Here is a 16,217-nt window from a genome sequence, read left to right as displayed (position 1 = left end):
TTTTTGTGCCAAATGAATTAGACGAAGTAACTGGGTTATATTATCCATTGATTGTCTGTTTTTAATAAAACCTGTTTGATCCAAATGTATTAATTTTGGTAAATATTTAGATATTCTATAGATAAAATGTTTGCTATTATTTTATAATCTGTATTCAACAAAGAAGTAGGCCTATATGATGTTGGTTTTAAAGGATCTCTTTTTTTGGCAATACACTTATGATCGCAGTTAAAAAAGATTGTGGGAGTTTATGCATTCTTTCCACTTGATATATTAATTCCATAAAAGGAGGAATTAATAAATCTTCAAATTTTTTATAAAATTCAGGAGGAAAACCATCTTCTCCTGGGGATTTATTACTCTGAAGTGATCCTAAAGCTTCTTCAACCTCTTTTAATGTAAAGGGCATATCTAATCCTTTCTGTTCTTCCAAATTTAATTTTGGAAGGGTTATTTGTGATAAAAATTTATCTATCTCAGCAATCTTATTTTGTGATTCTGATTGATATAGTTCAGTATAAATTTTTTTTCAAGTTTCATTAATTTCTAAAGGTTTATAAGTAACCTTATTTACACTTGTTCTAATTGCATTTATTGTTTTAGAAGCCTGTTCTGTTTTCAACTGCCAAGCAAGAATCTTATGTGATCTTTCACCTAATTCGTAATATTTCTGTTTAGTTCTCATAATTACTTTTTCTGTACGGTATGTCTGGAGTGTATTATATTGTAGTTTTTTATTAACAACGTCTTCGTTTTTCTTCTGTCATATATCTTTGAGATTCTTTTTCTAACTTTGATATCTTTTTCCAATTGATCTATTTCTGCCATGTATTCCTTCTTAATTTTAGATGTATAACTTATAATCTGACCCCTTAAATATGCTTTCATCACTTCCCATAATAATTTTATCCTCAACTGAATGTAAATTTGTATCCAAAAAAAATTCATAAAATCACAAAAATCTTTACGTTTTAATAAAATTGAATTAAATCTCCATCTATAGATCGATTCCTCCTTATCCATCATTATCATTGTCATTATCAAGGGGGAATGATCTGACAGTATTCCTGCTTTATATTCCACACTTTTCACTCTATCCTGAATATTTTTTGATAATAAAAAAAATCAATCCTTGAGTAAGTTTTATGTCCATTTGAATAAAATGAATAATCTCTTTCTCTTGGATTAATTTTTCTCCATATATCAATCAGGTTTAAATATTTCATTAATGATAAAGTTAGTTTTATTACTTTTGATTTTGTAGCAACTTTAGTTGACCTATCGAAAACTGGATCTAAACAAAAATTAAAGTCTCCACCTATTAATATTTTATCATGTGCATCAGCCAAGTTCAATAAACCTTCTTGTATGAATTTTGCATCATTTTCATTTGGTGCATAAATGTTCATGAAAGTCCATAATTCTGAAAAAAATTGACAATGTATAATCACATATCTCCCCACAGAATCAATTACTACATTTTGTATTTTAATTGGTAAAGTTTTACTAACCAAAATTGCAACTCCTCTCGATTTTGAATTAAATTAAGCTGCAATGACATTTCCAACCCAATCTCTCTTTAATTTCTTATGTTCTGTTTCTGTTAAATGTGTTTCTTGTAAAAAAGCTGTATCTCCTTTCATTTTCTTAATATATGTTAAAACTCTTTTTCTTTTCACAGGTTCATTAAGTCCATTAACATTAAAACTTTAAAAATTAAGTAAATTAATCATTCATAATACCTTGGGAACTCTTTGAAATTCTCCAGGTTGCTATGAGTCTCTCCCCAACCATCCAGGCAAAAAAGAAAAATAGAAAAAAGGTAACTAATATATAAGGAAAAAAAAACAAAATACCCCCCCCCCATTAATGCTGCAAATAAAAATAACAGATTACCCCCCCCCATTTAACGGGTCATGGCAATCGCCATGATTGTAGACGTGAAACTCGCAGCCATTGATCAGGAGCTCCTCCAGCTCCCCCGCAAAAAAAATATATTAGTGAAGAAAAAAATAATAATTAATGTCTCTACTCCCAATTAATACTCCTCAACTATTTTTGTTTTCCTTATAAATGCCCGTCAAGTCCAACCTTATTTCAGTCTTCATCATTAGTCCACTTCATTTCTATAATTCTTTAGTCCTCTTCGTGGACATCAGGTAATTCTTGTACAAATTTCTCCGCTTTCCGGTAGTCAACGAAAAATCTTCTTTCTTCGTTATCTAGGAAAATTATAAATTTTGCTGGGTAACTCAATAAAAATTTATAGCCCTTTTCCCATAAAGATATTTTCACTGGATTAAATTCCTTCCGCCTCTTCAGAAGATCGTAACTTATGTCTGGATTTTAAAAAACTCTTTTCCCTTCTATTATCAATGGCCCATTTCTCTTTTTAGCACCTTGAGTAGCTGCCTTCAAGATCATTTCTTTATCTTGGTACCTGAAGCATTTTATCAAAATTGATCTTGGATTTTGATCTTGCTGAGGTCTTGGTCTTAAAGCTCTGTGTGCTCTTTCAATTTCAATTACTTGGCTTCCTTCTTTCATTTCCAAAATTTTCGGAATCCATTCTTGAAAGAATTTTATTGGATTTTCTCCCTCTGTACCTTCCATAAGACCAACAATTTTAATATTATTTTGTCTACTACAGTTTTCAAGCGCATCTATTTTTTCCAACATCCGTTTTCTTTCTATTGTCCAGGCAAGATTATTGTCTTCTATCTTATCTATTCTTTCAGTGTTTTCTTCCATTTTTACTTCCATCTCTTTAACTTTATTATCCATCTTCTTTTGTTTTTCCACCACATTATCGAGTGTAGTCTGCATCCTTCTTATATCTGTTCTTATAGCTTTTAATTCATTCATCATATATATCAGGATATCTCTTAATCTCCTCCTTTTCCTCTTCTTCACCTCTGAATTTCCCAAAGAGTCTGATTCCACTTCCGATTCACTTCCAATTTCACTTCCAGCCGTAGTTGGGATTTGTAGTTTCGTTAATATCTGTTCATGCAAGCTTTTGTCTTCGCGCATGCGTTGTTCTTGCCGTTTCTTCTCGGAGACCGCCGACATTGCTGCAACTTCCTGTCCCGCATCATCAGAAGTGCTATGGCATGCACCTCGCCGAGAGGAGATCCAACTTGAGTCCGAGGCTTCGCCGAGACGGTTAGGCCTTTTCCCCCGCCGATTTGCGCAGTCTTCGAAGTAGTAACTTTCTTCTGTTTCGGTTTAGGAGCCATATCCAAAAATAATCTTGAGTTGCTTATATAGGTATTTATTAACTCTTCTTCATTTAAACCCTATTTCATTACTTTTTACGAGGGAGCTGGATTCCCAACGTCTCGACCCTACGTCATCACGTGACGCCCCCTCACCCTGCTTATTTAATCTATATACTGAACATATGAGGAATGCTGGTCGAGAGGACTCAAAATGTTGCAGTCAAAATTACCAGACAGAATATTAATAAATTCAGATATGCATGTGATACTATTCTAATGGCTGAAAGTGAGGAGGATCTGAAGAAGCTTCTAATGAAAGTGGAAAGCTGGCTTCTTGCTCAATATTAAGAAAACCAGCCAGTCCTGTTAACTCTGTGGTAATAAATGAAAAGGAAATGGAAGCAGAGACGGATTTTTTCTTCCCTGGTTCGAAGATTTCTATAGATGGTAAATGTGATAGCCTTTTCAAATTTATTGGTTAGGAGAGCTATTTTGTTGCATTGGAAGGATCCTAATCCACCTACTGCTTTTTTCAGGCTCTCCTCCATTATGTTTTGTTTAAACTTGGAGAAAATTAGAAGTCGGACGTTCGATACATCTTTCAAATTTGAACAAACCTAGCTACCTTTTATTCAATATTTTCATACAATCTAATTTCTTTTCTTGCTCCCTCCGTGAAGTTTCAGATTTGACCAGAAGGACGTTTTCTTCTTTTTTTGTAATCTTGTCCTCAGATGGACTGCCCAGTCCTTTTTTTGTTTGTTTTAGGTTAGTTTTGTGTTTTTTTTCTCTTCTATAAATAGAACATTTCCAGTCTTTTTTTGTATGAATTGTCAAGAGGAGTTGTGGTTCTCTGTTTTTATATCCTTGCTTCCTGCTATAATTCTCAACCTATTTAGCAATCCAGAACAAGAATATACCCAACGAGAGCCTCCGCCACTGTTTGTGGTGACAAATTCCACAGATCAAACAACCTTTGGCTGAAGTAATGTCTACGATCTCAATTTTAAAGTGATGCTTCTTTATTCTGAGGCAGCACTCTCAGATCCCAGACTCTCCGTCTAATCCAGACACTCTCTCCACTCCCACTGCATCCAGACTTGTTGTTATTCAGTTGGTAAATAATCACCCCCGCCCTAACTTCAAACCCCCCCCCCCCACCAACCCTAGATTTTGAGGGTAGGTGTTGATTTACTTTTCTGCTGGTTTGGCACACCATTGTGGCCGAAGGGCCTGTTCCTGTGATGTACTGTTCCATGTTCTGTTCCATCTTCAGCATCCTGAGTTTCTGTTTGAGTATCTGCCCACTGGCAGATAGAAGGTGACAGTGAGGGGGAATTTCTAAATGTGAATTGAATTCTGAAACCCCGGTCTATGTCTACTGGTGCAAACACAAAACAGCGTATTTAATCACAGCCTCTCCCTGAGAGGGATGGAATAGCAACATTCTCTGCTTTGCTTCCAAAGAGACTTCAGAACCAAACATCTGAGCACAGAACAGAAATACTCGCTCAACATCTCATAAACCCTGACAGCTTGATCCCCTGACTCATTTTATCTGGATCAAATCAGGTGTGGTATCCCAGGTCCAACCTCAGAGGGTCACAGCCCACACCGAGAGCCTCGCACATCTTTTCCACATCTCACACTGGTGTTCCCGCATCTCACACTGAGAGATCCACGCTACCAATATCCAGCCCCCGGAGACGTCTGCTTCATCATGGAACATCCAGCCGCATCTGTAAAAACACCAACGTAGACCGAAGCCCAAACACTACCAGCTCCATATTCCTGGAGCCCCCATCCCAAGATTGTATCTCAAGCACCAACTCTCCCAGGGCTCTTTGCTGCCGGTAATATGCGGCAGTGTCTCAGTAATCCCAGTTCAAAAACTTACACTCCCACACCAACCCATGACAGAACTGGAGCCCGATGATCCTCTTTCTAGACAGGGATTAGCTTTAAAACATGGGCCTTGGATCACAAAGAGGGTGCTGATACATTTTAGCTTGTTCCCACAGTTAGATTGAACACAGTTGTTCATTATTTTATTGCTGAGTGCGGTGTAGCCCAGGTCAATTAGCAGCCACTTTCCCCGTCGTGTAACAGGAACAAAATGTTTTAAATATAAAATTGAAAATATAGCACTGGAAACTCAGTGCAGGAGATTTCATTTTGTTTCTTTTGATGCAGAAACGATGACTAACTGCAAGATGTTTGACCCCCAGAACAGAATCGCATAAATACAATCCCTACAATCTTCTTCATTCCATCCCGGACAGGAAATGCTCAAAGCATCCTCGTATCTGAGGCCACTCTCTCTCCGCTGAGAGTCAGCAACCAGAGAGCGATAAACATGTTCAACACTCTCTGCAGCTCTGGTGAGCTGTTGCCCTGGTGACGGAGGAAGTGGCTCACAAAGATAACCGAGCGGGGAAATAACAAACTCAGTGTGACACGTTCTCGGTTTCATTGTGACAAAGATGAACTGAACATTCATCCATTTTGTAATGGTGATACTGAAATTCCAGCGGTTGTTTTTACCCCTTGGAGGTGCATTCAGTAAATCTCAATGTGGTTCCAGCTCTACAGAGCTCTCAGCAGGGCAGACGCTGGTCCAAAATAAATCGCAGTGTTGTATACAACCTATAAGTTAGATATAATATAAATTAGATATGGCCCTAGTGGCTAAAGGGATGGAGAGAAAGCAAGTACAGGGTTCTGAGTTGGATGATCAGCCATGATCATACTGAAAGGCGGTGCAGGCTCGAAGGGCCGAATGACATACTCCTGCACCTATTTTCTATGTTTTCTATGACCAGTCTGCAATAAATGTCGATTATGTGTAGAAGTTTCAATTGAGATTCACAGAGCCCTTACAGCACAGACACAGGACTGTTAGCCCATCCAGTCCGTGCCATGTTCGGTGTGGTTCCATCCCCCTGCACCCAGACCATAGCTCTCTATACCTCCCTCATCCATGTACCTCTCCACACATCTCTGAAATACCACAATCGGACCTTCATCTCTTACATCTGCTGGGAACTTGTTCCGCATTTGCTCCACCCTCTGAGTGAAGTAGTTCTCCCTCAGATTACCCTTAAATGTGTCACTTTTTGCCCTAAATCCATGATTTTACGCAACCTGAGGGGGAAATGACTAACTGCATTCACCCTATTTATACCATCATAGATTTCTATATCTCTAGCAGGGCTTCCCAACCTAGGGTCCTGGACCCTTCCTCTAATTGTATGGGCAAATGGCATAGAAAAGTTGGAATCCTGCTAGGATACCCCATCATTCCCCTGTATTTCAGGTAATCGAGTTCTAACCTGTTCAACCTATCACTATAATTATTTCCTGAAATACTAGCAATGTCCGTGTAATTTTCCCTACACTCTTTCACGCTTATCGACATCTTTCCTCCAAGTAGCTGGCCAGAACAACACTCAATTCTGTTTTTTTTTTGTTTTTTTGTTTTGGATTCCTGGTGTCTTTTACAACTTTAGCATTAATATCCAGGCCCCTCTTCGTAATAGCCTGCGTTATAATGGTCAATATGTCCTAAACTCTCTTTACAACTCTGGTGTTACTTTAAAGGAATTGTGGATCTGTAACACCCACGGCAGGACAATCGGGCTCAAAACAGTTATTTTCACCAAACAGTAAGCCTGATTAACAGCTCTACTCACTAACCCACCCTCCGCACCCCACCCACTACTGGTTTAACATTTTCTGACAGTTCTAGGCACTCCTGTGCCTAAAGTCACTTTATGGACAGACAATCAATATTCTCCGTAGGTCCAGGCTTTCCTGTGCCTAATGTCACTTTACGGACATAGAATCGTTGTCAGTCTCATATGTCCAGACAATCCTGTGTCTTATCATCACTTCATGGACACAGAATCAATGTCAGTCTCACATGGCCAGACACTCCTGTGTCTATCGTCACTTCATGGACACAGAATCAATGTCAGTCTCACATGTCCAGATACTCCTGTGCCTGACGTCACTTTATGGACGTACGATCAATCTCACAGACCAGAGAATTATGCAATATTGCAAAAGGAGAATGGCTGAATCAAAAAATGCAATGAAGTGGAAGGCCGTATTAACAACAGCAAAGAAATGCACCAGAAAATTTAAGGAAACTACTGGCATTAAGAAAACCTCCTCTACAGGATGCCTAGAATCAGCAGACTGACCCATCCTAACGGATAAAGTATGTGAGAGGTGGATTCAGTATGTAGAGCAGCTTTTTGAGATAATAGAGGGAACCCCCATATATAAAATACCCTAATTCTGGCCCTCTTATTACCGAAGAAGAAAGAACTAAAGCAATGAAAAGCATGAAACAAGGTAAAGCCACTGGACCTGATGGAATTTCAGTGGAAATGATACAAGCCCCAGAAGGTCTGGGAGTAGATATTCTTTTTGAAGAGTATAATGGCACTTATGAGTCTGGTGTATTGCCTGACGATCTCTTGAAATCAGTATTTATAACTCGGCCTAAAATTCCTGGAACTATTGACTGCAAAAATTATAGAACAATCAGTCTTATGAGTCACATAACAAAGATTTTGTTGAGAATTGTTCTGAGTCAAATTAAAAACAATTTAATAGAGGAACTAGGAAAGCAATTTTCATACTACGAATTCTTTCAGAAAGGGCAATTGAATATCAAAATGATGTCTTTTTATGTTTTATTGATTTCACTAAAGCATTCGACAAAGTGCAACATGAAAAATTATTTCAAATTCTCATTTAACTAAACATTGACGGAAGGGACAAATAACCGCTTCAAAATTCATATTGTAATCAAACGGTGGCGGTAAAAGATGATGATAATATAAGCGGTTGGACTAAAATTCAAAGGGAAGTTAGACAGAGATGCGTTGCCTCACAGAAATTATTTAATATCTATACTGAAATGATTCTTAGAGAAACAGAAGACCTAGATGGGATAAACATTGGAGATGTTTCCATCAACAATATAAGATATGCAGACGATACCACTCTAATAGCAAGTGCTGCAGAAGACCTACAAATTCTCCTGGACAAAGTAGTACAAACAAGTGCAGATTTTGGTCTAACCATTAACTGTAAAAAAATAGAAGTATGTGGTAATATCAAAAGAGCAGGATACTCCCAACTGCAAGTTGCCCGTCAGTAACAAAAGCGATTGAACAAAAGACCAGCGTTAATTACCTTGGTAGCTTTATATCACAAGATGCTAGAAGTAAAGTAGAAATAAAAAGAGTTGCCATTGCCAAAATCAACTTCCAAAAAATGAAACCCATTTTTACCAACAGACACATTTCTATGACAACAAGGCTCAGGCTACTAAAATGTTACATCTGGTCAATCTTGCTGTGTGCTTCTGAAACGTGGACTATAACATCAGAACTCCAAAGAAACATAGAAGCAACAGAAATGTGTTTTTTAGAAGAATGTTGAAAATATCACATAGAGACAGGGTAGCTAACGAGACAGTACTCCAATGTACCCACACCAAAAGATCTTTAATGAGAACATTAAATGAGAGGGAACTTCAATTCCCGGGGCATGTCATCAGAAAGAGAGAAATAGGATGTCTTACAATGCAAGGCCGTATGCCTGGGAAACGCGGAAGAGGAAGGCAAAGAAGAACATATATGGACACTGTGAAAGAACTAACAGATCTAAGTGTGCGAGATATCATTGACGCTGTGAGGGATCATCGGATGTGGAGACCCATGATCGCCCAAGCGTGTAACATGCAAGTCACATGCAGAAGAAGAATCAATGTTAGTCTCTCATGTCCAGACACCCCTTTGATTCATGTCACTTTATGGAAATACAATCAATCTTTTTAAACTGTCATACTTCATGTATTGTGTTTTGTTTATTATTGTGGTCTCCATCATTTTGGCTTTTTCTTCTGTCCTGAGTAACAATTATTTTGTTCTCCTTTACACTTGTTACTGGAATGACATTAAACAATTTTGAATCTTGAAACCTGGGTAAAATACCACGACCAACCACATTATCTATGTTCCCTCTTGATTTCATGAACTCCTATAATTCTCCTCTGCAATGAAGACCCAGCTCGGCCAAAAGCTTCCTATGACTCGGCCCTCTAGTTCAGGCAACATCTTCAGCAATCTGTTCTGCACCCTCTCCAGCTTGATAATATATTTACTACAGTAGGGTGAACACAACGGGACATAATACTCTGTGTAGCCATGTACATTCATATACAAATCAATGGCATGAATAATAAATTACAGAGCTCTCAACACTGACACTCATATCCCACTCGTCACAGGCCTCCATTCGCTAGAACCATCTACATTCATCCCCCTCTCCTTCTTGTTCTCGAGCCCAGTGTGAATCCACCTCGCCAGCTCCCTGTGAATCCCACGTGACCGAACCTCCCCGATCAGCTGCCATGCGGGAACTTGTTACAGACTTTACCAAAGTTCAGATGAACAACGTCACTGCCCAACTTCACCTAACGCCCTAGTTCATTCTTTTTAAAAAAATTTTTTATTGAGTTTTCAAATGATTACAGAAAGAAAAAAAATTATATACCCTTCCCCCCTCCCCTTAGCCCCTCCCCCTAACATCCCTATAGAAAAAAAAAGGAAAAAAAAGAAAGAAAGAAAGAAAGAAAGAGTGCCTGGATATCGGAAGATCCCCACATGCTCCATGGAGTTGGTAATAACTTTAGTATATATATTTATTTATTTCCTCAAATAACCAATTATTTTATCTTCGGAGCACCTATATATTTAATCCTGTCTTTTGTAAATAAGGGCGCCAAATTTTCAGAAATGTTTCATAGTGGGGAATAGAGGAGCGGGTGGGGAGATTTGTTTACTGGAAGGAGAATCCAATATTCATACGATCAGGTTGGAGTGTATTCAGATGCAATATAAGGTGTTGTTCTGCCACCCTGAGGGTGGTTCCATCTTGGCACAAAAGGAGGCAAAAGATCAAGACGTCGAAATGGGAATCAGAATTAACAGTTTTGCCAGTGCGAAGTCCCCCTTGTTGCAATTGATACAGAAATGCTTGACAAAACGGTCTCTCAATTTATGGCCGATCTCACCAATGTAAAGGAGGCCGCATCGGGAGCACGGGGCACAATAGACGACCCCAGCAGATATGCAGGTGAAGTGTTCCCTCACCTGGAATGACAGCTTCGAGCTCCGAATAGAGGAGAGGGAGAAGGTTTACGGGTAGGTGTAGCACTTAACCCACTTGCAGGATGTGACTTGAGGGAGATTAGTGAGAAGGAATGAAAATACAAGGGAATTGAGGAGGGATGATCGCTGTTGGAAGAAGAGGGCAGGGTGGGAGCGAGGAAGGTAAAGATATGTTCCATTGTAATACCTCTTTTGATATGATGGAAGTTGCAGAGGCTGAAGGGCAGGTAGATAAGGACAAGAAGAACTGTATTATTCTCTGCTTCCTGTCATTGAGCCCGGTGTGAACCCACCTCGCCAGCTCGCCGTGAATCCCACGTGACCGGAACTTCCAGATCAGCTGCCATGCGGGATCTTTTTCGAGGCTTTACCAAAGTCCTTACACAGAACATCACTGCCCAACTTATGTATCTCCATAGTCACCTCGTCAAACATCTCCAGAATACTTGACAGGTATTTGGGTCCAATGGTGTTTGTCATATACATTAATGATCTGGATGATGGGGTGGTAAATTGGATTAGTAAGTATGTAGATGATACTAAGGTCGGTGGCGATGTGGATAATGAAGTGGTTTTTAAAAAGCTTGCAGAGAGATTTAGGCCAGTTAGAAGAGTGGGCTGAACGATGGCAGATGGAGTTTAATGCTGATAAGTGTGAGGAGTTACATTTTGGTAGGAATAATCCAAATAGGACATACATGGTAAATGGTAGGGCATTGAGGAATGCAGTAGAACAGAGTGATCGAGGAATAATGGTGCATAGTTCCCTGAAGGTGGAATCTCATGTGGATTGGGTGGTGAAGAAAGCTTTTGGTATGCTGGCCTTTATAAATCAGAGCATTGAGTATAGGAGTTGGGATGTAATGTTAAAATGTACAAAGCATTGGTAAGGCCGAATTTGGAGTATTGTGTACAGTTCTGATCACCAAATTATAGGAAAGATATCAACATAATAGAATGAGTACAGAGAAGATTTACTAGAATAATACCTGGGTTTCAGCACCTAAGTTACAGGGAAAGGTTGAACAAGTTAGGTCTTTATTCTTTGGAGCGTAGAAGGTTGAGGGGTCTTGATAGAGATATTTAAATTATGAGGGGAATAAGTAGAGTTGATGTGGATAGGCTTATTCTATGAGAGTAGGGGACATTCAAACAAGAGGACATGAGTTGAGAGTTAGGGGGCAGAAGTTTAAGGGAAACACGAGGTGAATTTCTTTACTCAGAGAGTGGTAGCTGTGTGGAATGAGCTTCCAGTAGAAGAGGTAGAGGCAGGTTCGGTATTGTCATTTAAAGTAAAATTGGACAGGTATATGGACAGGAAAGGAATGGAGGGTTATGGGCTGAGTGCGGGCCAGTGGGACTAGGTAAGAGTCAGCATTTGGCACGGACTAGAAGGGCCGAGATGGCCTGTTTCCGTGCTGTAGTTGTTATATGGTTATATGGCTATATCGTATGATGTCACACTGGATGGTGTAGTCCGTGATTTCCCCATAACCAATGTCCAACCACCTGAGACTGCAGACTGAGGAAATTTTGATCCCAGCTGTAGAATTACCAACCCGGACTGATGCCCGTACAGTGCCAGTTCGATATTCTGAGAGACTCCACCCTGATATTATAACCCACACACAAATGCTTTGCTGCCGCCGATCTGCCGTGGTGTTCCTGCCACTTTCGATTTACAAACTAAGTTGGAACCGGACCTAACGACCCTCTGCTGGGACCGGGCTGAGGCTGGTTTACCAGGCTTTAGTTTGAGAGAGGATCTGGATACACTTCTGCCTGTCTCTAGCAGCTAAGGTTAACACATTTGATCACGATCTTATTGCCGTGAGGGATCCTGCCGAACAGGATTGGCTGCCATGTTTCCCTCAGGGTAGCAGAAACAAAATGTAAAATTATAAAGTAGAAAATGCTGGGAACTCAGTATATCAGTCTACATCAGTGAAAGGAGAAATGGTGGAAGAGCCATTTTCAGAACGGAGACTGCCCAAGCTGCTGCCGATCTGCTGAATGTTTCCAACATTCTCCTTTTTTTAAAAATTTAAATATCCGGCAGCAGCCCTTTTTTATTTATTTCAATGCACAGATAGTAGCTGTTTGCAAAAATGTTGGGGCCAACCCAAAATGCTACCCTCAGCCCTCCAGTTTGTTAGTTCTCAGTTCATTCCGACCCTGTTGTAACACATTTCGTACAGTCAATGTTCACATCATCCTTTCCTCCCACTATCATTCTGTTGCATTTTCCCCTGAGGCAACTGTCTCTACCCTGAGTGGCGGTGAACACAGGGCGATACAAATGTGCAACACTTCTTGTAGCGCTGGCGGGCTGTTACCATGGAAACGAAGGAAGTGGCTCACCACAAGTAGTTGAGAAAGGAAATAACAAACTCAATATAAAATGCTTTGAGTTTCGTCAGGACAAAGATTAAAACTGCAGACATTTTGTAATTCTAAGACTGAAATTGTATTACCTGATTATATCCTGCCTCGTACTGTATTCAATTAGTACTCTGGTAGTTCTAGCTAAAGAAGGACAAAAGAAACAACAATGAAACACACACACACAAAGAAAACAAATAAAACAGTAACCACTCCTGGAAAATTCAATGAAGTAAACGGTGAACGAGAACACTTTACAAATATTGCTGGTGCTTGTCATTAGGGTATCCTAAAATGACAAAGCTAGAACAATAAGAAATTTGGCAGGTGCCCTTTGCCCCTTACCAAACTTTATCAATGCGTCATGGAAAGCATCCGATCGGGATTCTTCCAGCCTTCATACGGCTACTGCCCCGCCCATGTCTACATGAAACAGCAGAGAACCGTGGACACAACTGAGCACAACATAGAAACAGGCCTCTCCTCCACGGACTGGGTCTATATTTCCCACTGCCCTGCCCATGTCTACATGAAACAGCAGAGAACCGTGGACACAGCTGAGCACAACATAGAAACAGGCCTCTCCTCCATGGACTGCGTCTATATTTCCCACTGCCCTGCCCATGTCTACATGAAACAGCAGAGAACCGTGGACACAGCTGACACAACATAGAAACACCCTCTCCTCCATGGACTGGGTCTATATTTCCCACTGCCCTGCCCATGTCTACATGAAACAGCAGAGAACCGTGGACACGACTGAGCACAACATAGAAACAGGCCTCTCCTCCATGGACTGGGTCTATATTTCCCACTGCCCTGCCCATGTCTACATGAAACAGCAGAGAACCGTGGACACAGCTGAGAACAACATAGAAACTGGCCTCTCCTCCATGGACTGGGTCTATATTTCCCACTGCCTTGCCCATGTCTACATGAAACAGCAGAGAACCGTGGACACGACTGACACAACATAGAAACTGGCCGCCTCTCCATGGACTGTGTCTATATTTCCCGTTGCCTCAGCAAAGCAGGCAACACAGTTAAAATTCCCCACAAACCTAAACATTCTCACCTCCCACGCGCCCATCTGGTCGAAGATAAAAAAATAGAAAACATACCACTGGGCTCAAAGATGGCCTCAATTTTGCTGTTATATCAAATTGAATGTTCGCAGTATAATAAGACACAGATTAATAAGATGGACTCTGGACCTCGCTATGTAACTCAATGTGACCTTGCACCATATGTCTACCTGCACCGCACTTTCTCTGTAACCATAGTGATTTGTTACCTTCTGTTGTTTTACTTTCTGCTACGAGAGACGCAGGCTCGTTTTACTGTGAGTTTTACTTTAAGAGCGCCTGAGTGAGTGAGGCGGGACTATGACGTCAGTCACAGGCTGTGACTGCTTGCTGTGGACTGAGCGAGAGAGTGAGAGAGGGGAGAGAGAGAGAGAGAGAGAGAGGTGAGAGGGGCGGGGGGGTGGGGGTGGGGAAACCGGTGGCACTACAGCTGGTCACTGTGGTTTGGAACACACGGTTCTATGCCCAAACGGTTGGGTTGATCATCGGCACACAGTGCACAGAGGATGTGTGACTGTCACTTCGTATAATCCATATGTGTGAATCCGCTGGAGTATCCTATGGCATCACTTTTGTTGACCCTACTCTGGAATCGGGGTGTTCTGTGGTAACCACTTGCAGACGATATTCCTGTCACTGTCACCTGGTGACATTTCTAAGTGGATTTCGGAACGATTCGATGGACGAGTTCTTCGACATCTGGTATTTTGTTTTACCAGAGTGGAACCTGTAAATCTTCGTATCGCCCTCTCTCTGCTTACTTCTATGCGGATTACAAATCTCTCTCCCATAATTTATTTTGTGGATCACTGAACCGTACTAACTTGCCAATTTAAGATTTTAATAACTATTCCTGAACTTGATGGTTTGGGGAGACACACACACCCATATAAAACTGTTAACTTTTTATTTATCTCGTTTAAACTACTATAGTATAAGTAGGTACTAATAAAGATAGTGGTTTTAACGTTAAAACTTGAATCGGTGTGAAATCCCTCGCGGCTGGTACGTTACAAATCGTAACATTTCTATCATCTCAATGTTCTGTGGTAATGTATTGATGACTATGGATGGTTCCCAAGACTAATTTATCAATATACCTCGGTACATGACAGTAATAAACGAATCTGCACTTCAATTGTGTGGTAATATGAGACAGACTGAGCTTCTGCTCTGGAACATCTGGAGAGAGGCTTCACTGAAGTGTACACTCTTTACAGAAACCCACACATATGGAATACGCTTAATTCTCGCATTAACAGGGTCAGATACCCGAACACATGGGCTGAACTTCTGCAAGTCATTACAGGGGAATGAAAACAAGATCAAAATGTCCAGACAAAAAAAGAGGGGACGTCCCAGATCTGGATCTCACCATTGGTCTCAAAGGGCGAAAGATAAAACTGCTCATAAACGTGGGGTAATATCTTGAACGTGGTGTTACTGCCATTAGTCTTCTCTGTCTGCAAGAACACAACAGGCCGAACGGCCGTTTCCCGTGTACGGAACGATATAAAACAATCGTCGACCCCAGGCATCGCTCCAGGTGAAGTTTGGATCTGCTACCGGGCCGGGTCATGGGTCTAAAGTTCCCCGGGTACATAGAAACATAGAAAACATAGAGCACAACAGAGGCCCTTCGGCCCACAAAGCCGTGCTGAACATGTCCCTACTTTAGAACTACCTAGGCTTTACCCATAGCCCTCTATTTTTCTAAGCTCCATGTAGCCATCCAGGAGTCTCTTAAAGACCCCAGCGTTTCCGTCTTTACCAGCGCCGCGGGCAACCCATTCCACGTACACACCACTCTGCGTAAAAAACTTACCCACAGATGGGAGCAGTTCCGGCATCCCTGCCTCATCACGCTCCTAGGACTAGAGCAGCAGGGGCTGAGTGGAGGCTAATCTCAGGCGCCTCGGTGTGATTGTCCCACAAACCGGATCGACCCCGGCAGGTTTTGGCCAACAACCTGGACCTAACCTCCAGTTTGGGTGAGTTAACAGGACTCTCTACCCATGGTCAGACTTCCCCGCTCGGGACAGGGCTCCATACTCACCGATGGGAGCTTTCCCCGAAGACAGAAAATCTTCCCCTGGCTCCCCGCCGACGATCTGCATCAACACGGTACGGAAAGGAATCCACCGACTATCGAGACTGAGCATGCGCAGTCTGAGCTCCGCCTCTCCAGAGCTTTGTTTGGCGGAGGGAAACAAACCTGCAGATGCTGCAGCTCCGCGGTAAACGGGATTCGTGAGTCTCTCATGTCAATATTAGAATCAAGTTCAATATCACCGGCATTCAGATGCTCAGATCTGCGGTAAAATGAGATCACGTGACCG

The 16,217-nt window shown here is 41.1% G+C and overlaps 1 protein-coding gene across 2 annotated transcripts in view; it reads right to left on the bottom strand.

The window, feature by feature from the left end:
• The window catches only part of LOC140720380 (NACHT, LRR and PYD domains-containing protein 3-like), an 84,935-nt gene that overhangs the window by 23,332 nt on the left and 45,386 nt on the right, over positions 1-16,217 (bottom strand). Inside the window, exon 2 of one of the 2 annotated variants that reach the window (XM_073035257.1) lies at positions 2,092-2,222. The gene's annotated coding sequence lies outside the window, so the exon portion shown is untranslated. Of the gene's footprint in view, positions 1-1,742; positions 1,850-2,091; positions 2,223-16,217 lie in introns of those variants that run through there. The other variant, XM_073035258.1, reaches the window with a different exon arrangement.

Source organism: Hemitrygon akajei, unplaced genomic scaffold (assembly GCF_048418815.1).
Source record: "Hemitrygon akajei unplaced genomic scaffold, sHemAka1.3 Scf000041, whole genome shotgun sequence".
Lineage (NCBI taxonomy): Eukaryota > Metazoa > Chordata > Chondrichthyes > Myliobatiformes > Dasyatidae > Hemitrygon > Hemitrygon akajei.
This window is presented reverse-complemented; position numbering and strand designations above follow the sequence as displayed.